General features: G+C 40.9%; 1 long non-coding RNA gene across 1 annotated transcript in view; it reads right to left on the bottom strand.

Moving 5' to 3' along the window:
* Window positions 1-17,979: 17,979 nt before the first annotated feature.
* LOC128207042 (uncharacterized) overlaps window positions 17,980-20,261 on the bottom strand; it is a 2,734-nt gene continuing 452 nt past the window's right edge. The window contains exons 2-3 of the long non-coding RNA XR_008256641.1: window positions 19,608-19,724; window positions 17,980-18,121 (exon numbers count right to left, since the gene is read on the bottom strand). This is a non-coding gene — a long non-coding RNA (uncharacterized LOC128207042). The remainder of the gene's footprint in view (window positions 18,122-19,607; window positions 19,725-20,261) is intronic.

The following is a 20,261-nucleotide window of genomic DNA, read 5'->3' as shown; positions in this document are numbered from 1 at the left end:
TGGTCATACTAGCAGCAGTCCTGCGGTACTGAATGTTAATACTAGCTGCAGTCCTGCGTGAGTGACTGTTAATACTAGCTGCAGTCCTGCGTGACTGACTGTTAATTCTAGCCGCAGTCCTGCGTGACTGACAGTTAATATTAGCCGCAGTCCTGCGTCACTGACAGTTAATACCAGGCCCAGTCCTGCGTGACTGACTGTTAATACTAGCCGCAGTCCTCAGTGACTGACTGTTAATACTAGCCGCAGTCCTGCGTGACTGACTGTTAATACTAGCCGCAGTCCTCAGTGACTGACTGTTAATACTAGCCGCAGTCCTGTGTAACTGACTGTTAATACTAGCCGCAGTCCTGTGTAACTGACTGTTAATACTAGCCGCAGTTTTTGCGTGATTGACTATTAATACTGGCCGCAGTCCAGCGTGACTGACTGTCAATACTTGACACAGTCCTGCGTGACTGACTGTTGGTGTAAATACTGGCCGCAGTCCTGCGTGACTGACTGTTAATACTTGCCGCAGTCCTGCGTGACTGACTGTTGATGTTAATACTAGCCGCAGTCCTGCGTGACTGAGTGTTAATACTTGCCGCAGTCCTGCGTGACTGGCTGTTAATACTAGCCATAGTCAAGTGTGACTGAATGTCAACACTAGCCGCAGTTCTGCGTGACTGACTGTTAATACTAGCCATAGTCCAGCGTAACTGACTGTTTATACTAGCCGTAGTCCTGTGTGACTGATTGTTAATACTAGCCGCAGTCCTGTGTGACTGACTGTTAATACTAGCTGCAGTCCTGCATGAGTGACTTATTATAGTAACCGCAGTCCTGTGTGACTGATTGTTAATACTAGCCGCAGTGCTGTGTGACTGAATAATAATACTTGCCGCAATCCTGCGTTATTGACTGTTTATACTAGCCGCAGTCCTGTGTGACTGATTGTTAATAATAGCCACTATCCTGTGTGACTGACTGTTAATACTAGCCACAGTGTGACAGCCTATTAATACTAGCCACTATTTTGTGTGACCGATTGTTAAAACTAGCTACAGTGTGACTGACTGTTAAAACTAGCCGCAATCCTGCGTTGCTGACTGTAAGTACTAGATACAGTGTGACCGACTGTTAATACTAACCGCAGTCATGTGTGACTGACTGTAAAAACTAGCCACAGACCAGTGTGACTGACTGTTAATACTAGCTACTATTCTCTGTGACTGATTGTCAATACTAGCAGCAGTTATGTAGGACTGATTGTTAATACTAGCCACAGTCCTGTGTGACTGGCTGTTAATTTTAGCCACAGTTCTGTGTTACTGACTGTTAATACTAGCCACAGTCCTGTGTGACTGACTGTTAATACTAGCCGCAGTCCTGTGTGACTGACTGTTAATACTAGCCGCAGTGCTGTGTGACTGACTGCTAATACTAGCCGCAGTGCTTTGTGACTGCCTGTTAATATTAGCCGCAGTGCTTTGTGACTGCCTGTTAATACTAGCCGCAGTGCTGTGTGACTGACTGATAATACTAGCCGCAGTCCTTTGTGACTGCCTGTTAATATTAATTTAAAATAAAACACTAATAGTAGTGTAATACTAGCCTTAGTCCTGTGTGACTTACGGTTAACACTAGCGCATTGATGTGTGGCTGACGTTTAATACCAGCCGCAGTGTTATGTGACTGACTGATAATACTAGCCGCATCCCTATGTGACAGCCTGTTAATACTAGCTGCAGTCCTGTGTGACTGACTGTTAATTTTAGCCACAGTTCTGTGTTACTGACTGTTAATACTAACTGCAGTCCTGTGCGAATGACTGTTAATTTTAGCTGCAGTTCTGTGTTACTGACAGTTAATACTAGCTGCAGTCCTATGTGACAGCTTGCTAATACTAGCCGCCGTCCTGTGTGACAGCCTATAAATACTAGCCACAGTTCTGTATGACTGACTGTTAATACTAGCCGCAGTCCTATGTGACAGCCTGCTAATACTAGCCGCCGTCCTGTGTGACAGCCTATAAATACTAGCCACAGTTCTGTATGACTGACTGTTAATACTAGCCACAGTCCTGTGTGTCTGACTGTTAATACAAGCCGCAGTCCTTCGCGACTGACTGTTAATACTAGCCACAGTTCCTTGTAACTGACTGTTAATACAAGCCACAGTTCTGTGTGACTGACTGTCAATACTAGCCATAGTGCAGTGTGACTGACTGTTAAAACTAGCTGTAGTGATGTGTGATAGCCTATTTATACTAGCCGCAGTCCTATGTGACAGCCTGTTAATACAAGCCGCAGTTCTATATGAGTAACTGTTAATACTAGCCGCAGTCCTGTGTAACTGACTGTTCATACTAGCCGAAGTCCTGTGTTACTGACTGATAATACTAGCTGCAGTCCTGTGTGACTGACTGTTAATTTTAGCCACAGTTCTGTGTTACTGACTGTTAATACTAGCCGCAGTCCTATGTGACAGCCTATTAATACTAGCCGCCGTCCTGTGTGACAGCCTATAAATACTACCCACAGTTCTGTGTTACTGACTGTTAATACTAGCCACAGTTCTGTGTGACTGACTGTCAATACTAGCCAAAGTCCAGTGTGACTGATTGTTAAAACTAGCTGCAGTGCTGTGTGATAGCCTATTTATACTAGCCGTAATCCGATGTTACAGCCTGTTAATACAAGCCGCAGTCCTATGTGAGTAACTGTTAATATTAGCCGCAGTCCTGTGTTACTGACTGTTAATACTAGCCGAAGTCCTGTGTTACTGACTGATAATACTAGCAGCAGTCCTATTTGACAGTTTGTTAATACTAGCCGCAGTCCCGTCTAACTGACTGCTAATTCTAGCCACATTTTCTGTTTTACAGACTGTTAATTCTAGCCACAGTCCTATGTGACAGCCTGTTAATACAAGCCGCCGTCCTGGGTGACAGCCTGTTAATACTAGCCACAGTTATGTGTGACTGACTGTTAATACTAGCCAAAGTTCTGTGTGACTGACTGTAAATACTAGCCACAGTTATGTGGGACTGAACGTTAATACTAGCCACAGTCCTTTGCGACTGGCTGATTATACTAGCCGCAGTCCTTTGTGACTGCCTGTAATATTAATTTAAAATAATACACTAATAGTAGTGTAATACTAGACTTAGTCCTGTGCTACTGACGGTTAACACTAGCCGCAGTGCTGTGTGACTGACTGATAATACTAGCTGCATCCCTATGTGACAGCCTGTTAATACTAGCTGCAGTCCTGTGTGAATGACTGTTAATTTTAGCTACAGTTTTGTGTTACTGACTGTTAATACTAGCTGCAGTCCTATGTGACAGCCTGTTAATACTAGTCGCCGTCCTGTGTGACAGCTTATAAATACTAGCCACAGTGCTCTGTGACTGACTGTTAATACTACCCACAGTGCTCTGTGACTGACTGTTAATACTACCCACAGTGCTCTGTGACTGACTGCTAATACTAGCCGCAGTCCAGTGTGACTGACTGTTAATACTAGCTGCAGTGGTGTGTGATAGCCTATTTATACTAGCCGCAGTCCTATGTGACAACCTGTTAATACAAGCCGCAGTTCTATTTGAGTAACTGATAATACTAGCCGCAGTCCTATGTGACAGCCTGTTAATACTAGCCGCGGTCAAATGTGACTGACTGCTAATTCTAGCCACATTTCTGTTTTACTGACTGTTAATACTACCCGCAGTCCTGTGTGACAGCCTGTTAATACTAGCCGCCGTCCTGTGTTACTGACTGATAATACTAGCCGCAGTCCTATGTGACAGCCTGTTAATACTAGCCGCGGTCAAGTGTGACTGACTGCTAATTCTAGCCACATTTCTGTTTTACTGACTGTTAATACTACCCGCAGTCCTGTGTGACAGCCTGTTAATATTAGCCGCCGTCCTGTGTGACGTCTGTTAATACTAGCCGCCGTCCTGTGTGACGTCTGTTAATACTAGCCACAGTTCTGTGTGACTGAGTGTTAATACTAGCCAAAGTTCTGTGTGACTGACTGTTAATACTAGCCACAGTTCTGTGTGACTGACTGTCAATAGTTACCGGAGGCTTGGGTGACTAACTGTTAATACTAGCCACTGTTCTCTGTGACTGACTAGCAGCAATCCTGTGTGACTGACTGTTTATACTAGCCACAGTTATGTGGGACTGAACGTAAAAATACTAGCCACAGTCCTGTGTTACTGGCTGATTATACTAGCCGCAGTGCTGTGTTACTGGCTGATTATACTAACCGCAGTGCTGTGTGACCGCCTGTTAATATTAATTTGAAATAATACACTAATAGTAGTGTAATATTAGCCTAAGTCCTGTGTGACTTACGGTTAACACTAGCCACAGTCTTGTGTGACTGAGTGTAAAAACTAGCCGCAGTGCTGTGTGACTGACTGATAATACTAGCCGCCGTCCTGTGTGACCGCCTGTTAATATTAATTTGAAATAATACACTAATAGTAGTGTAATACTAGCCTAAGTCCTGTGTGACTTACGGTTAACACTAGCCACAGTCCTGTGTGACTGAGTGTAAAAACTAGCCGCAGTGCTGTGTGACTGACTGATAATACTAGCCGCCGTCCTGTGTGACAGCCTGTTAATACTACCTATTGTCCTGCGTGACTGACTGTTAATACTAGCCACAGTGTGACTGACTGTTAATACTAGCCACAGTCATGTGTGACTGACTGCTAATACTAGCCGCAGTCCTGAGTGACTGACTGTTAATACTCGTCGCAGTGTGACTGACTGTTAATACTAGCCGCAGTCCTGTGTGACTGACTGTTAATACTAGCCACAGTCCTGTGTGACTGACTGTTAATACTAGCCGTAGTCCTGTGTGACTGACTGTTAATACTAGCCGCAGTCCTGTGTGACTGACTGTTAATACTAGCCACAGTCCTGTGTGACTGACTGTTAATACTAGCCGCAGTGCTCTGTGACTGACTGTTAATACTAGCCGTAGTCCTGTGTGACTGACTGTTAATACTAGCCGCAGTCCAGTGTGACTGACTGTTAATACTAGCCGCAGTCCTGTGTGACTGACTTATTATACTAGCCGCAGTCATGTGTGACAACCTGTTAATACTAGCCGTAGTCCAGTATGACTGACTGTTTATACTAGCCGCAGTCCTGTGTGACTGACTGTTAATACTAGCCGCAGTCCTGTGTGACTGACTGTTAATACTAGCCGCAGTCCTGTGTGACTGACTGTTAATACTAGCCGCAGTCCTGTGTGACTGACTGTTAATACTAGCCGCAGTCCTCTGTGACTGACTGTTAATACTAGCCGTAGTCTTGTGTGACTGACTGTTAATACTAGCCGCAGTCCAGTGTGACTGACTGTTAATACTAGCCACAGTCTTGTGTGACTGACTGTTAATACTACCCACAGTGCTCTGTGACTGACTGTTAATACTAGCCGTAGTCCAGTATGACTGACTGTTAATACTAGCCGCAGTCCTGTGTGACTGACTGTTAATACTATCAGCAGTCCTGTGTGACTGACTGTTAATACAAACCTTGCCGCAGTCCAGTGTGACTGACTGTTAATACTAGCCATAGTCCTGTGTGACTGACGGTATATACCAGCAGCTGTCCTGTGTGGCTGACTGTTAATACTAGCAACAGTCCAGTGTGACTGACGGTTAATACTAGCCACAGTCAAGTGTACCTGACGATTAATTCTAGCCACAGTTCTGTGCGACTGACTGTTAATACTAGCCGCAGTCCTGCGTGACTGACTGTTAATACTAGCCGCAGTCCTGCGTGACTGACTGTTAATACTAGCCGCAGTCATGTGTGCGTGACTGTTAATACTAGCCGCAGTCCTTCGCGACTGAATGTTAATATTAGACACTGTCCTGCGCGACTGACTGTTTATACTAGCCACAGTCCTGCGTTACTGACTGTAAATACTAGCCGCATGCTGCGTTACTGACTGTTAATACTAGCCGCATTCCTGTGTGACAGACTGTTAATATTAGCCTAAGTCCTGTGTGACAGCCTTTTCATACTAGCCGCAGTGCTGTGTGACTCACTGTTAATACTAGCCGCAGTGCTGTGTGACAGCCTGTTTATACTAGCCGCAGTGATGTGTGACTGACTGTTTATACTAGCCGCAGTCCTGTGTGACAGACTGTTAATACTAGCCGAAGTCCTGTGTGACAGCCTTTTAATACTAGCCGCAGTGCTGCGTGACTTACTGTTAATACTAGCCGCAGTCCTGCGTGACTGACTGTTAATACTAGCCGTAGTCCTGTGTGACTGACTGTTAATACTAGCCACAGTCCTGTGTGACTGAATGCAAATACTATCTGCAGTCCTGCGTGACGGACTGTTTATACTACCCGCATTCCTGTGTGACTGACTTTTAATACTAGCAACAGTCCTTTGTGACTGACTGTTAATACTATCCACCGTCCAATGTGACTGATTATTAATACTAGCCGCAGTGCTGTATGACTGACTATTAATACTAGCCGCAGTGCTGTGTGACTGATTGTTAATACTACCCGCCGTCTTGTGTGACAGCCTGTTAATACTATCTATTATCCTGCGTGACTGACTGTCAATACTAGCCACAGTGTGACTGACTGTTAATACTAGCCACATTGTGACTGACTGTTAATACTAGCCACAGTGTGACTGACTGTTAATACTAGCCACAGTGTGACTGACTGTTAATACTAGCCACAGTGTGACTGACTGTTAATACTACCCACAGTGCTCTGTGACTAACTGTTAATACTAGCAGTAGTCCAGTGTGACTGACTGTTAATACTAGCCGCAGTGTGACTGACTGTTAATACTAGCCGTAGTCCAGTGTGACTGACTGTTAATACTACCCACAGTGTGACTGACTGTTAATACTAGCCACAGTGCTCTGTGACTGACTGTTAATACTAGCCGCAGTCCTGTGTGACTGACTGTTAATACTAGCCACAGTGCTCTGTGACTGACTGTTAATACTAGCCGCAGTCCTGTGTGACTGACTGTTAATACTAGCCGCAGTCCTGTGTGACTGACTGTTAATACTAGCCGCAGTCCTGTGTGACTGACTGTTAATACTAGCCGCAGTGCTCTGTGACTGACTGTTAATACTAGCCGTAGTCCTGTGTGACTGACTGTTAATACTAGCCGCAGTCCTGTGTGACTGACTGTTAATACTAGCCGCAGTCCTGTGTGACTGACTGTTAATACTAGCCGCAGTCCTGCATGATTGACTGTTAATATTAGCCATAGTTCTGCGTGACTGACTGTTAATACTACCCACAGTGCTCTGTGAGTGGGGCCATACCGACATGATATTATCGCTTCTATTTTTTAGGGGATGGGTGGGGTTGATAGGGGGTAAGTGGTACTGCATACTTAACACACCAGATATTTTTTTCTTAATATTATGATCATCTAATGTGTTATAGTTCGCACTGTATTAATAGAAACTGACTGGAAGAAATGTGATGTTTTATGTTGGACACAAGATCATGCATATCTAATATATTCACACTTGTTTCATTTAAGATTTACTCTTACTCCAAAAAAGGATTTACCAATATAAATAATACTGTTTTAGTTTTCCAAAAAGGATGAATAATTGTCGAAAACAATTGTTATTATAAATGATATCGAGTTTAATTCCAAAGAGATGAGCACATACGGTCACATCTTAACATATGCATTGAAAAGTTAAATCCTACGACTATATATATTAATCCAAATGTGACAATGAAAAAAGTATTGTAGTATAACCTGACCAAATTAAACGTTCGTGTGTGTGGTAAATAAGCTGTAAATATTAATCCTGCATCGAACATCATTTAATCTAAAATGTATGTTTTTATGTGTTATCTGCATTTATCATAATTTTATTCGAAGTTCTTATTCTTGTTTTGAGCAGTCGGTGTTTTTAACAGAACGTAGTACGTTACGTGATTGTGCAGGTTTAGATTTTGTGAATGCAAAAAGTCAAAAACTATACAGATTTGTAAAGCTTTATATGAATACTTGATAAAAATAAAGACATTAGACCGTTTCCCTGTTAGTTCATAAGGTAAGATTACCTGCCACATTATATTAATTTGTAGAAAGGCAGCTTTAGAAATACGTCACTCTTTTACTTGTAGCATTTGTTTAATTTATTAAACGAAAGTGTCTAAATACATAGGATGTAGGAGTTAATTGTCATATATTATGTTATATCAAAAATAGTGTGTATGACGAAAAGAGAGAGGGTAACACAGTTGTGAGACCATTGTCGCTATACCCAAGACCAATTAATAGCCAGCAAGCTTCACGTGAGGTCAGCCGAAGGTAAGACCGTTGTCGCTATACCCAAGACACATTAATAGCCAGCATGCCTCACGTGAGGTCAGCCGAAGGTAAGACCGCTGTCGCTATACTCAAGACCAGTTAATAGCCAGCAAGCCTCACGTGAGGTTAACCGGGAGTAAGACCGCTGTCGCTATACTCAAGACCAGTTAATAGCCAGCAAGCCTCACGTGAGGTTAACCGGGAGTAAGACCGTTGTCGCTATACTCAAGACCAGTTAATAGCCAGCAAGCCTCACGTGAGGTTAACCGGGGGTAAGACCGTTGTCGCTATACCCAAGACCAATTAATAGCCAGCAAGCTTCACGTGAGGTCAGCCGAAGGTAAGACCGTTGTCGCTATACTCAAGACCAATTAATAGCCAGCAAGCCTCACATGAGGTCAGCCGGAGGTAAGACCATTGTCGCTATACTCAAGACCAATTAATAGCCAGCAAGCCTCACGTGAGGTCAGCCGAAGGTAAGACCATTGTCGCTATACTCAAGACCAATTAATAGCCAGCAAGCCTCACGTGAGGTCAGCCGAAGGTAAGACCGTTGTCGCTATACTCAAGACCAATTAATAGCCAGCAAGCTTCACGTGAGGTCAGCCGAAGGTAAGACCGTTGTCGCTATACCCAAGACTAATTAATAGCCAGCAAGCCTCACGTGAGGTCAGCAAAAGGTAACAACGTTGTCGCTATAACCCAGACCAATTAATAGCCAGCAAGCCTCACGTGAGGTCAGCCAGAGTGAGACCAATGTCGCTATACTCAAGACCAATAAATAGCCAGCAAGCCTCACGTGAGGTCAGCCGAAGGTAAGACCGTTGTCGCTATACCCAAGACCAATTAATAGCCAGCAAGCTTCACGTGAGGTCAGCCGAAGGTAAGACCCTTGTCGCTATACTCAAGACCAATTAATATCCAGGAAGCCTCGTGTGAGGTCAGCCAAAGGTAAGACCGTTGTCGCTATACCCAAGACCAATTAATAGCCAGCAAGCTTCACGTGAGGTCAGCCGAAGGTAAGACCGTTGTCGCTATACTCAAGACCAATTAATAGCCAGCAAGCCTCACGTGAGGTCAGCCGGAGGTAAGACCATTGTCGCTATACTCAAGACCAATTAATAGCGAGCAACTCTCACGTGAGGTCAGCCGAAGGTAAGACCGTTGTCGCTATACTCAAGACCAATTAAAAGCCAGCAAGCCTCGTTTGAGGTCAGCCAAAGGTAACACCGTTGTCGCTATACCCAAGACCAATTAATAGCCAGCAAGCCTCACGTGAGGTCAGTCGAATGTAAAACCGTTGTCGCTATACTCAAGACCAATTAATAGCCAGCAAGCCTCACGTGAGGTCAGCCGAAGGTAAGACCGTTGTCGCTATACTCAAGACCAATTAATAGCCAGCAAGCCTCACGTGAGGTCAGCCAGAGTGAGACCATTGTCGCTATACCCAAGACCAATTAATAGCCAGCAAGCCTCACGTGAGGGCAGCCGATGGTAAGGCCGTTGTCGCTATACTCAAGACCAATTAATAGCCAGCAAGCCTTGTGTGAGGTCAGCCGGAGGTAAGACCATTGTCGCTATATTCAATACCAATTAATAGCCAGCAAGTCTTATGTGAGGTCAGCCGGAGGTAAGACCATTGTCGCTATACTCAAGACCAATTAATAGCCAGCAAGTCTTATGTGAGGTCAGCCGGAGGTAAGACCATTGTCGCTATACTCAAGACCAATTAATAGCCAGCAAGCCTCACGTGAGGTCAGCCGGAGGTCAGACCATTGTCGCTATACTCAATACCAATTAATAGCCAGCAAGCCTCACGTGAGGTCAGCCGAAGGTAAGACCGTTGTCGCTATACCCAATACCAATAAATAGCCAGCAAGCCTCACGTGAGGTCAGCCGAAGGTAAGACCGTTGTCGCTATACTCAAGACCAATTAATAGCTAGCAAGCCTCGTGTGAGGTCAGCCAGAGGTAAGACCATTGTCGCTGTATTCAAGACCAATTAATAGCCAGCAAGCCTCATGTGAGGTCAGCCGAAGGTAAGACCATTGTCGCTATACTATAGACCAATTAATAGCCAGCAAGTCTCATGTGAGGTCAGCCGGAGGTAAGACCATTGTCGCTGTATTCAATACCAATTAATAGCCAGCAAGCCTCACGTGAGGTCAGCCGGAGGTAAGACCATTGTCGCTATACTCAAGACCAATTAATAGCCAGCAAGCCTTGTGTGAGGTCAGCCGGAGGTAAGACCATTGTCGCTATACTTAAGACCAATTAATAGCCAGCAAGTCTTATGTGAGGTCAGCCGGAGGTCAGACCATTGTCGCTATACTCAAGACCAATTAATAGCCAGCAAGCCTCGTGTGAGGTCAGCCAGAGGTAAGACCATTGTCGCTATACTAAAGAACGATAAATAGCCAGCAAGCAGCGTGTGAGGTCAACTGGAGATAAGACCATTGTTGCTATACTAAAGACCAATTAATAGTCAGGAAGCCTAACGTGAGGTCAGCCAGAGGTTAGACCATTGTCGCTATGTTTAATACCAGCTAATAGCCAGCAAGCCTCGTGAAAGGTGAGCCAGAGGTCAGACCATTGTCGCTATACTAAAGACCAATTAATAGCCAGCAAGCCTCGTGTGAGGTCAGCCGGAGGTCAGACCATTGTCGCTATACTTAAGACCAATTAATAGCCAGCAAGCCTCGCGTGAGGTCAACCAGAGGTAAAACCATTGTCGCTATACTCAAGACCAATTAAAAGCCAACAAGCCTCGTTTGAGGTCAGCCAGAAGTAAGACCATTGTCGCTATACTAAAGAACGATAAATAGCCAGCAAGCAGCGTGTGAGGTCAACTGGAGATAAGACCATTGTCGCTATACTAAAGACCAATTAATAGCCAGGAAGCCTAACGTGAGGTCAGCCAGAGGTTAGACCATTGTCGCTATGTTTAACACCAGCTAATAGCCAGCAAGCCTCGTGAAAGGTGAGCCAGAGGTGAGACCATTGTCGCTATACTAAAGACCGATAAATAGCCAGCAAGCCTCGTGTGAGGTCAACTGGAGATAAGACCATTGTCGCTGTACTCAAGACCATTTAATAGCAAGCAAGCCTCACATGAGGTCAACCGGGGGTAAGACCATTGTCGCTTTACTCTTGACCAGTTCATAGCCAATCAGTTTACGTAGTATTTGGAAATACTGAGAAAAGTACGAAATTATTACATGACAATCATTAAGTGTATATTAAGTTAGAATATAAAACTGATGGAAGAATAGTACATTGTGTGATGTTTCATTTAAATACATATTGTTGGTTGAGTCATCAGAGTTATTTCAAAAACGCCTATGTTTGTCAGTGTTGCCCACCAATTTCAGCCAGTCAGGGATGATATAAAAAAATATCTTTAGTTTCTTAATTGTTAAGAATCGTTACTTATTATCGTAACGACTCTTCCTGTTTAAGTCATTTTTTATAACGGTGCATGCGCATATGGCCACGCTTACTCTACAACATGCATATTGCAAAGGCGCAATATCAGTGTCAACGCTATCGCACTCCCCGTCATTCAGTGATTGACAGGTTTTTTGACAGGCGCAATCCTTAATTTTAAAGCTAATGTAATATTGGAGGGGCTAAAACTTAGTCGGTTAGAATCTTTTAAGACGTTTTTTCGTGAAATATACACCACGATCGTTTCGCTGCGTTCCGCTCCCTCAAGTTACTTATTCACATTATTTACTTATTCACGTTCGACATAATGTTACTGGCCCGAATGAAAGTATTGTAAATAGTTGGTTATGAAATTTGTAAAACTATAAATTATTTGAAGCAGCTACAAGCCTCGTTTGCGGTAAATGAAGTTTGTATACTAGCATACATTTATTTAATGGTTTGTTAGGATACAAACTTCATGAGTAGCCAATGAAATTGCAGATAGGCAATCATTAAGTACTAGGCGTAATCATTCAAAACTTTATCTTGGTTTAATCATTATAATTTTCAACTTTTGTGGGTGTTTTAAGTCAGCCTACTGCCATCCAATCGATACACAATTACTGCGTCAAATTTTGCGGTTTTATTCTAAGTCATTTAGATGACCGGAAGTAAAATTTTAATAATTATTTAGGGCTAGTTCGCTACGTTCACTCAGATCATATTTTTTTAATCATTTAGATTTTGCTACATGTCATCTAACTATAACATTACTTATATAATGATTGAATTTGTTGTGTTTACTGACGAAGCCCATTACGAAGGTTTTAAAATTTCGCCCCTACAGTACTGAGATGTGTACGGGAACAAAAACAGTGGAATGTTAACGATGGTGATTTAATTTTTTACGTTTGAAAAAAGGATATTTTCCTTAGTTCGTTGTTATGTCTAGGGCTGGTATTCAATATACACGTAAGTCTTAATTGGACCTAAGATCGATGTAGCTAATCGGATTACTTGTAATAATTATCTGACCAATAGAGTGAATGAAGTCAATGAAGTATGACCATAAGATTAACTTAATTTGAGTATTGCCCCCCCCCCAGTAGGGTCGTGATATAAGTTGTGCACGGTTGGTTTTAGGCGCTAAATAGTTCGTCAGGTTCGGGGCGTTTGACTGACTGAACGGATTTGAATTTATAAAATAATGTTATAAATTATATTTTTGTTGTTATTTGGATTTAGTTATTTGTTTAGATCAGCAAAAAGTATTATTTAAGATTATTGATTTTGTGTATGTTGTTTTGTGTAAGCAACTGTCATTGCTTCTTGAATTGATCATATCAAAGAAAAAGATGTTTATCAACTTTAATTTGATATGTTTGAATGTTTTTTATGATATTCAGTATTGTTTATTCACATGCTCACTTTTCTTTTAAATAAAAACAACATTATAAGCTCTTGTAAAAACTGAAAGCTAATGAAAACAAAGAAGAAAAAAGGGCAAACAATATTGGTGCTTCTTGATGGATTCGAACCTTTACCTTGAAACCCTATACAGATTTGTAGTCCTGTGCTTAACAACATAGCTAAAGCATTAATATTGAATAGTTTAAAGTGGAGGTTTGCATTACTGGTGTGCTACCTTAATTGTGATGATGCACGCGTACTATCAAGTCAGTTCCGCAACACATTTTAAAAAAACAAAACATTTTTTAATACTGTGTAATCTGAGGTGTCCGCATAGTGACAAATTCCCGCGTACACGCGTATCGCTAACGTCAAAAAATAATCATACAAGTGATATCATTTCAACTTATTTTAGCAAGAGCAGTATGTTGAATTTTTGGGGTAGATTAGTTAGTGGTAATAAAGATAGAATTAGTTCAATTTTGTATCGAACTATGTATAATTTACGTGAAAAGGGTATTCTACATTGTGAATGGTTTGTCAAAATTAAAAATATTCTAGATAACATGGATGTTCAGAGTATTGGATTATGCAGAGTATACCGAATAAAGTGAAATCTGCATTGTATGATCAATAGCTACAAAACTGGCATAGCAGTGTTTATGATTCTCCTAAATGTTTGAACTATAGGATTTATAAAATTGAAATGAAACTGGACAATTATCTGCAATGTTTGCCAAAAAACTTGGCTATTGATCTTTGTAGATTTAGATGCCTAAATTTTAATTTACCTATTGAATAGGGTCGTTTCTATGGCATTGAAAGAGGAAAAAGACTTTGTTCACTGTGTGATAGACAAGAACTAGGAGACGAATTTCATTATATTTTTAATTGTAATCACTTTATTTATGAAAGACGTAAATATGTTAATCATAACTTCTATAGATATACAAATATTTTGAACTATAAAAAATTAATGTGTAGTTCTGAAAAAAAAACATTGATAAAGCTAGCACTCTTTGCAAAAATAATAATGCTGAATTTTATTTGAATCATCTTCCTTAATTTTATTCTAAAATACTTTTCATGATATGCTGATATGTTTGTTTGTTTTTTGTGTTTTTTTGCTGTTCATCTTCATATTTATATTTTTCTTGCTGTTGTATATTTTGATACATGTTTTTTTTGTTACCTCTCATGCCCATGTGGGCCAAGAGTATGAATACAACTTGAAAAACTTGAAACTTGAGCTAAAGCTGCACTCTCACAGATTTACCATTTTAACAACTCTTTTTTATTTTTTGTCTTGGAAAGAGCAAATTTTTACGTAAATATATGCAAACTAATAATATAAGATTGCTGACAAAAAATCAGATCGTAGACTTTCATATTTCCGTACGAAAATTAATGTTTTATGTCTTAAACCGTTACTAACGGTTTAAGAAAAACACATAAAACATCAATTTTGGAACTTAAATATAAAAATATGCGATTTGATTTTTTGTCAGCAGTCAGTCTTATAAAACTGGTTTCCATGGATTTTCGCAAAAATTGGCTCGTTCCAAGACAATAAATAAAAACAGTTGTCAAAACGTTCAACGTGTACTTGAAATACCAATTGGCCATTCATTTATCCTTATCCATATCCTTATAATGCACCAGTCAATTGTAACCACGCCCCCAGGTCCTGGGAATAGCGGGGACTTTGATTTTCGGTCCAGCCAACCCCGGCTAAAATCCCCGCCCTGTGGGGACGAACAGATTGTAAAATCCCCGCCAAATGCCCCCGCATCCCAGGGACCGTAGGTAAGGCCCATTCACCGCTATTTTTAAAGCGAATACAAAACCACCACATGTACCCGGCACTGCGGGGCCACCTGAAAGGTAAAAACACGTCCTATTTCCCCGGCTATCCCCGGTATACCCCCGGACCTAGTGGGGGCGGGGGGCGTGGGGCGTGGTTACAATTGACTGGTGCATAACATTACAAGCTTTGACTTTCTGTTTAATTTGAGAAATTTGGTACATGGTTTTGTTTTCTTTTTCAGTTCGTATCACAAAAAATGCATAAATTGTCAATATGCACCAGTCAGTTGTAACCACGGCCTCCGAGGTCCAGGGAATAGCGGAGACTCCGACTTTCAGTCAGAGCAGTCACCCCGGGGACATCCTAGGTTAAGACCCATTCCCCGCCATTTTCGGAGCGAAACAAAACCAACATATTCACTTGGCACTGCGGGGCCACCTGGAAGGTAATAACACGGCCCATTTCCCCCGCTATCCCCGGTATACCCCCGGACCATTGCGAGTACAATTGACTGGTGCATTAAGTTGTCATTTTTTCTTGCAAAGGATAAATGATTAAAGAATAGCGCGTAATAGCTTTTTTGAAATTCAACACTGATTTTATAGATGTTTAATTTTTAATATAAAAACAACTTGTATGCTTTGATGCTTTATTAACAATTTTCCACATAAGGTGAATAACAGCCGAGCGTACAGGATCTGAAATGAAGGAAGTCAAAATGTATTAAAACATATAACATTACATACATCTAAATAACAGCCGAGCGTACAGGATCTGAAATGAAGGAAGTCAAAATGTATTAAAACATATAACATTACATACATCTAAATAACAGCCGAGCGTACAGGATCTGAAATGAAGGAAGTCAAAATGTATTAAAACATATAACATTACATACATCTAAATAACAGCCGAGCGTACAGGATCTGAAATGAAGGAAGTCAAAATGTATTAAAACATATAACATTACATACATCTAAATATATTTTTGAGTTTGACAAAATATTGGAAGCTACGGGGACATGAGATGGGTTGATATCGATTAAACATCTTAAGTCATTTCCTAACTTAAAGGGATTTGCCAACTTAAGTCATTTCTTAACTTAAGGCGATTTCCCAACTTTAGTCATTTCTTAACTTAAGGCGATTTCCCAACTTAAGTCGTTGCCTAACTTTTGGCTATTTCCAAACTTAAGTCATTTCCTAACTTTTGCCGATTTGCTAACTTAAGTCATTTCCTAACTTTTGCCGATTTCCAGACTTAAGTCATTTCCTAACTTTTGCTGATTTCCCAACTGAAGTCATTTTCTAGCTTGAGCTGATTTTCTAAATGTTAAGAAGTGTTTTAATATATGTATAAGTGTTTTTAACATATATTAATTTACTAAATTTGTGTATTCATTAAATTACTCAAAATGAAATAACTGATATATTATAAAGTTATCATTATATCAAATGACCAGTGAAATACTTAAATTGGGGAAATGATGTAAGTGAGATAATGACTTGAGATGTTTTATGAATACCGGTAGCCTAAAATGCAATCAACGTATTTTAAAGGGACTAGGCACCATATGGTCACAAAATCGACAATTGCAGTATTTCCTTAAAGCAAGCCTAGGCATGTCAAAGCGAGCTTGTAGGAGGCCGATGATACCTTACTTTACATGGTTAAAATAAAAAAAACGCATCTATGTTTCCCCATTTAAAATAGCGCATACCGGATTCCCAACAATTCATGTCTTGTATGGGATGAGGTACATCAGTAAGTAAAATTCAATGCGTTGTATACAACGATGAATCTCGTTTAAACCACTAACGAGTCACTAACGAGTCTCGTTAAAACAACTACGAATCTCGTTTAAACCACTAACGAGTCACTAACGAGTCTCGTTAAAACAACTACGAATCTCGTTAAAACCACTAACGAGTCTCGTTAAAACAACTACGAATCTCGTTTAAACCACTAACGTGTCACTAACGAGTCTCGTTAAAACAACTACGAATCTCGTTTAAACGACTAACGAGTCACTAACGAGTCTCGTTAAAACAACTACGAATCTCGTTTAAACCACTAACGAGTCACTAACGAGTCTCGTTAAAACAACTACGAATCTCGTTTAAACCACTAACGAGTCACTAACGAGTCTCGTTAAAACGACTACGAATCTTGTTAAAATGAATGACAAATCTCCCTTAAACGAATTACGGATCTCATTAAAACGACTACGAATCTCGTTAGTTAGTAACTAGTTCTTTTTTTACCTTCCCCACACAATTTAGTATTGTGAAAGGCCTTTAAAAGAAATAGGTCATTGTAGAGGAGATATTTTATGTCACCATTTAGTAATCATTTATTTGAGTGTAAACTACAGCTGTACATATTGATTTAAGGTAATATATCCATCATTGATGCAAAAAAGCTATATAAAGGTTTATTTTTAAGTTTCAAATTGTAAAGTATAAATATTGAAAAAAAAATACTGATAGCTTTTTATATCGATTTTATGTTATTTAAGAAAACAATTAATAAAATTGTTATATAACCATGGTGAACTATTGTTTCATTACCTCCCTTTTATTTATTATATCATAATAGAAGGGTGCTATTCAAAAGTAATCCATGCAAAAATAATATAATGGTTAATCAATATATATATATATATGGCTTGCTCCACAACAGCAAATATTATGTTGCTATGGATACAATATTTTTAGAATGTATTGACTTAGGCGAATGTCCACTTATTATCAAAATGAATATATATGTGTCTCAACTTGGCCGAAGTTTCAAAGCTCTACGTTGAAAAATAACAAAGTTATTAGTACAGTCCGGGAACTTTCCGAACATACCTCGTATATATATATATATATATATATATATATATATATATATATATATATATATATATATATATATATATATAATCTTGATGTTGATATATGAAATTCACAAACACATCTTTGCACCTTAATGATGGACAGCTTAACTTAAACCAAAATCAGCTACACTAAAGCCATACCTAACCAAAAGATCGGCAATGGCAACGGCCGTCATAACAATGCCAACGGTGATCCCCATGGGTACATGGTCCGTGGTTCTTTTGGCATTCATCGCCTAAACCAGTTGGACAGTTGTAGTCTGAAAGCAATACGAAAACGCCATTAGACTAGTGAACCAGTGTACTAGAGATTCACTGACCGTTTACTGGCGTACCCCATCATCTGTAGTTTTAACCTATTTTGATGCGTGTGTATACGTTTACTTATAGGCGCGTGTTCAAGTGTGTATGTTTGTGGTGTTTGGACGTTTGTGGTGTTTGTACGTGTGAGGTGTTTGGACGTTTGTGGTGTTTGTACGTGTGTTGTGTTTGTACGTGTCTGGTGTTTGTACGTTTGTGGTGTTTGTACGTGTGAGGTGTTTGGACGTTTGTGGTGTTTGGACGTTTGTGGTGTTTGGACGTGTGAGGTGTTTGGACGTTTGTGGTGTTTGGACGTTTGTGGTGTTTGTACGTGTGTTGTGTTTGTACGTGTCTGGTGTTTGTACGTTTGTGGTGTTTGTACGTGTGAGGTGTTTTGACGTTTGTGGTGTTTGGACGTTTGTGGTGTTTGGACGTGTGAGGTGTTTGGACGTTTGTGGTGTTTGGACGTGTGTGGTGTTTGGACGTGTGTGGTGTTTGGACGTTTGTGGTGTTTGTACGTGAGTTGTGTTTGTACGCGTGTTGTGTTTGTACGTGTGTGGTGTTTGGACGTTTGTGGTGTTTGTACGTGTGTTGTGTTTGTACGTGTGTTGTGTTTGTACGTGTGTGGTGTTTGGACGTTTGTGTTGTTTGTACGTGTGTTATGTTTGTACGCGTGTGGTGTTTGGACGTGTGTGGTGTTTGGACGTTTGTGGTGTTTGTACGTGTGTGGTGTTTGTACGTTGGTCGTGTGTTGTGTTTGGACGTGTGTGGTGTTTGCACGTTTGTGGTGTTTGGACGTGTGTGGTGTTTGCACGTGTGTGGTGTTTGTACGTGTGTGGTGTTTGGACGTTTGTGGTGTTTGGACGTGTGTTGTGTTTGTACGTGTGAGGTGTTTGGACGTTTGTGGTGTTTGGACGTTTGTGGTGTTTGTACGTGTGTTGTGTTTGGACGTGTGTTGTGTTTGGACGTTTGTGGTGTTTGGGCGTTTGTGGTGTTTGGACGTGTGTGGTGTTTGTACGTGTGTTGTGTTTGTACGTGTGTTGCGTTTGTACGTGTGTGGTGTTTGTACGTTTGTCGTGTGTTGTGTTTGCACGTTTGTGGTGTTTGGACGTGTGTTGTGTTTGGACGTGTGACGTGTTTGTACGTGTGTTGTGTTTGGACGTTTGTGGTGTGTTGTGTTTGCACGTTTGTGGTGTGTTGTGTTTGCACGTTTGTGGTGTTTGGACGTGTGTGGTGTTTGGACGTGTGTTGTGTTTGTACGTGCGTTGTGTTTGGACGTTTGTGGTGGTGTTTGTATGTTTGTGGTTTTTGTAACTCACCGATATCATAGTTATGGCACTTAAAATGGCACATGCACATAAAGAGAAATACATTCGGGCACCATTCTTCCGTGTTCGCGAACTGTCTATAAATTTGATAAACTACAAAAATTTCTTTGTTACATACTGTTGTTACTCGGCGGGATACATGTGCAGACATTGTCTAGACAGCCCATCGTGAAATCAGTGTTACATTGCTCCAACACGCATGAACTCGTGCCTGCGCAGTTTTCCGCAACGACAACTGTTTTCAAAATTAAAACCATTTTTAGTACTCACATAGTGTTAAAGAAGGTACTGATATATCCAAGGGAAGTCACTCTGTAAATTTGATCATTTATTCAGATAATCTAATAGTTGAGGCTAACCTTGATATAATTCTTGTTAAAAATCGTTATACTAAATACCATTTGGAACTCCTCGGCCATTTTTATCGAAAACAACGGGATGGCTGAAATATTTCCTTCAGACATAACATTAATGACGCAATTCATCACGTGGTATACACATACTGATTATGTGTCGATTGTATCACATCAATGTGCTTCTGTGCCCTCCATATCGCACGAGAATTGCCAGTCGAGTTTGATGTATCCTTACGCAAACAAAGGGAAGTTAAAAAAAGGTAAAAAACGCGGCCATTTTCCCTCGCTATCACCGGTATACCCCCAGTAGACTGGTGCATAAGAGCTGCTTGCTAAACATGGTTGTTTGGTTGTCCGGTTTGTGCAATGGTAAGCTCACTCGCTTCTCACCTAGGCGACCTTGGTTCGATTCCCGG

The sequence above is a fragment of the Mya arenaria genome, chromosome 10, assembly GCF_026914265.1.
Source record: "Mya arenaria isolate MELC-2E11 chromosome 10, ASM2691426v1".
NCBI classification, from domain to species: domain Eukaryota; kingdom Metazoa; phylum Mollusca; class Bivalvia; order Myida; family Myidae; genus Mya; species Mya arenaria.
The sequence above is the reverse complement of the archived record's forward strand: the minus strand, read 5'-3'. Positions and strand labels throughout refer to the sequence as shown.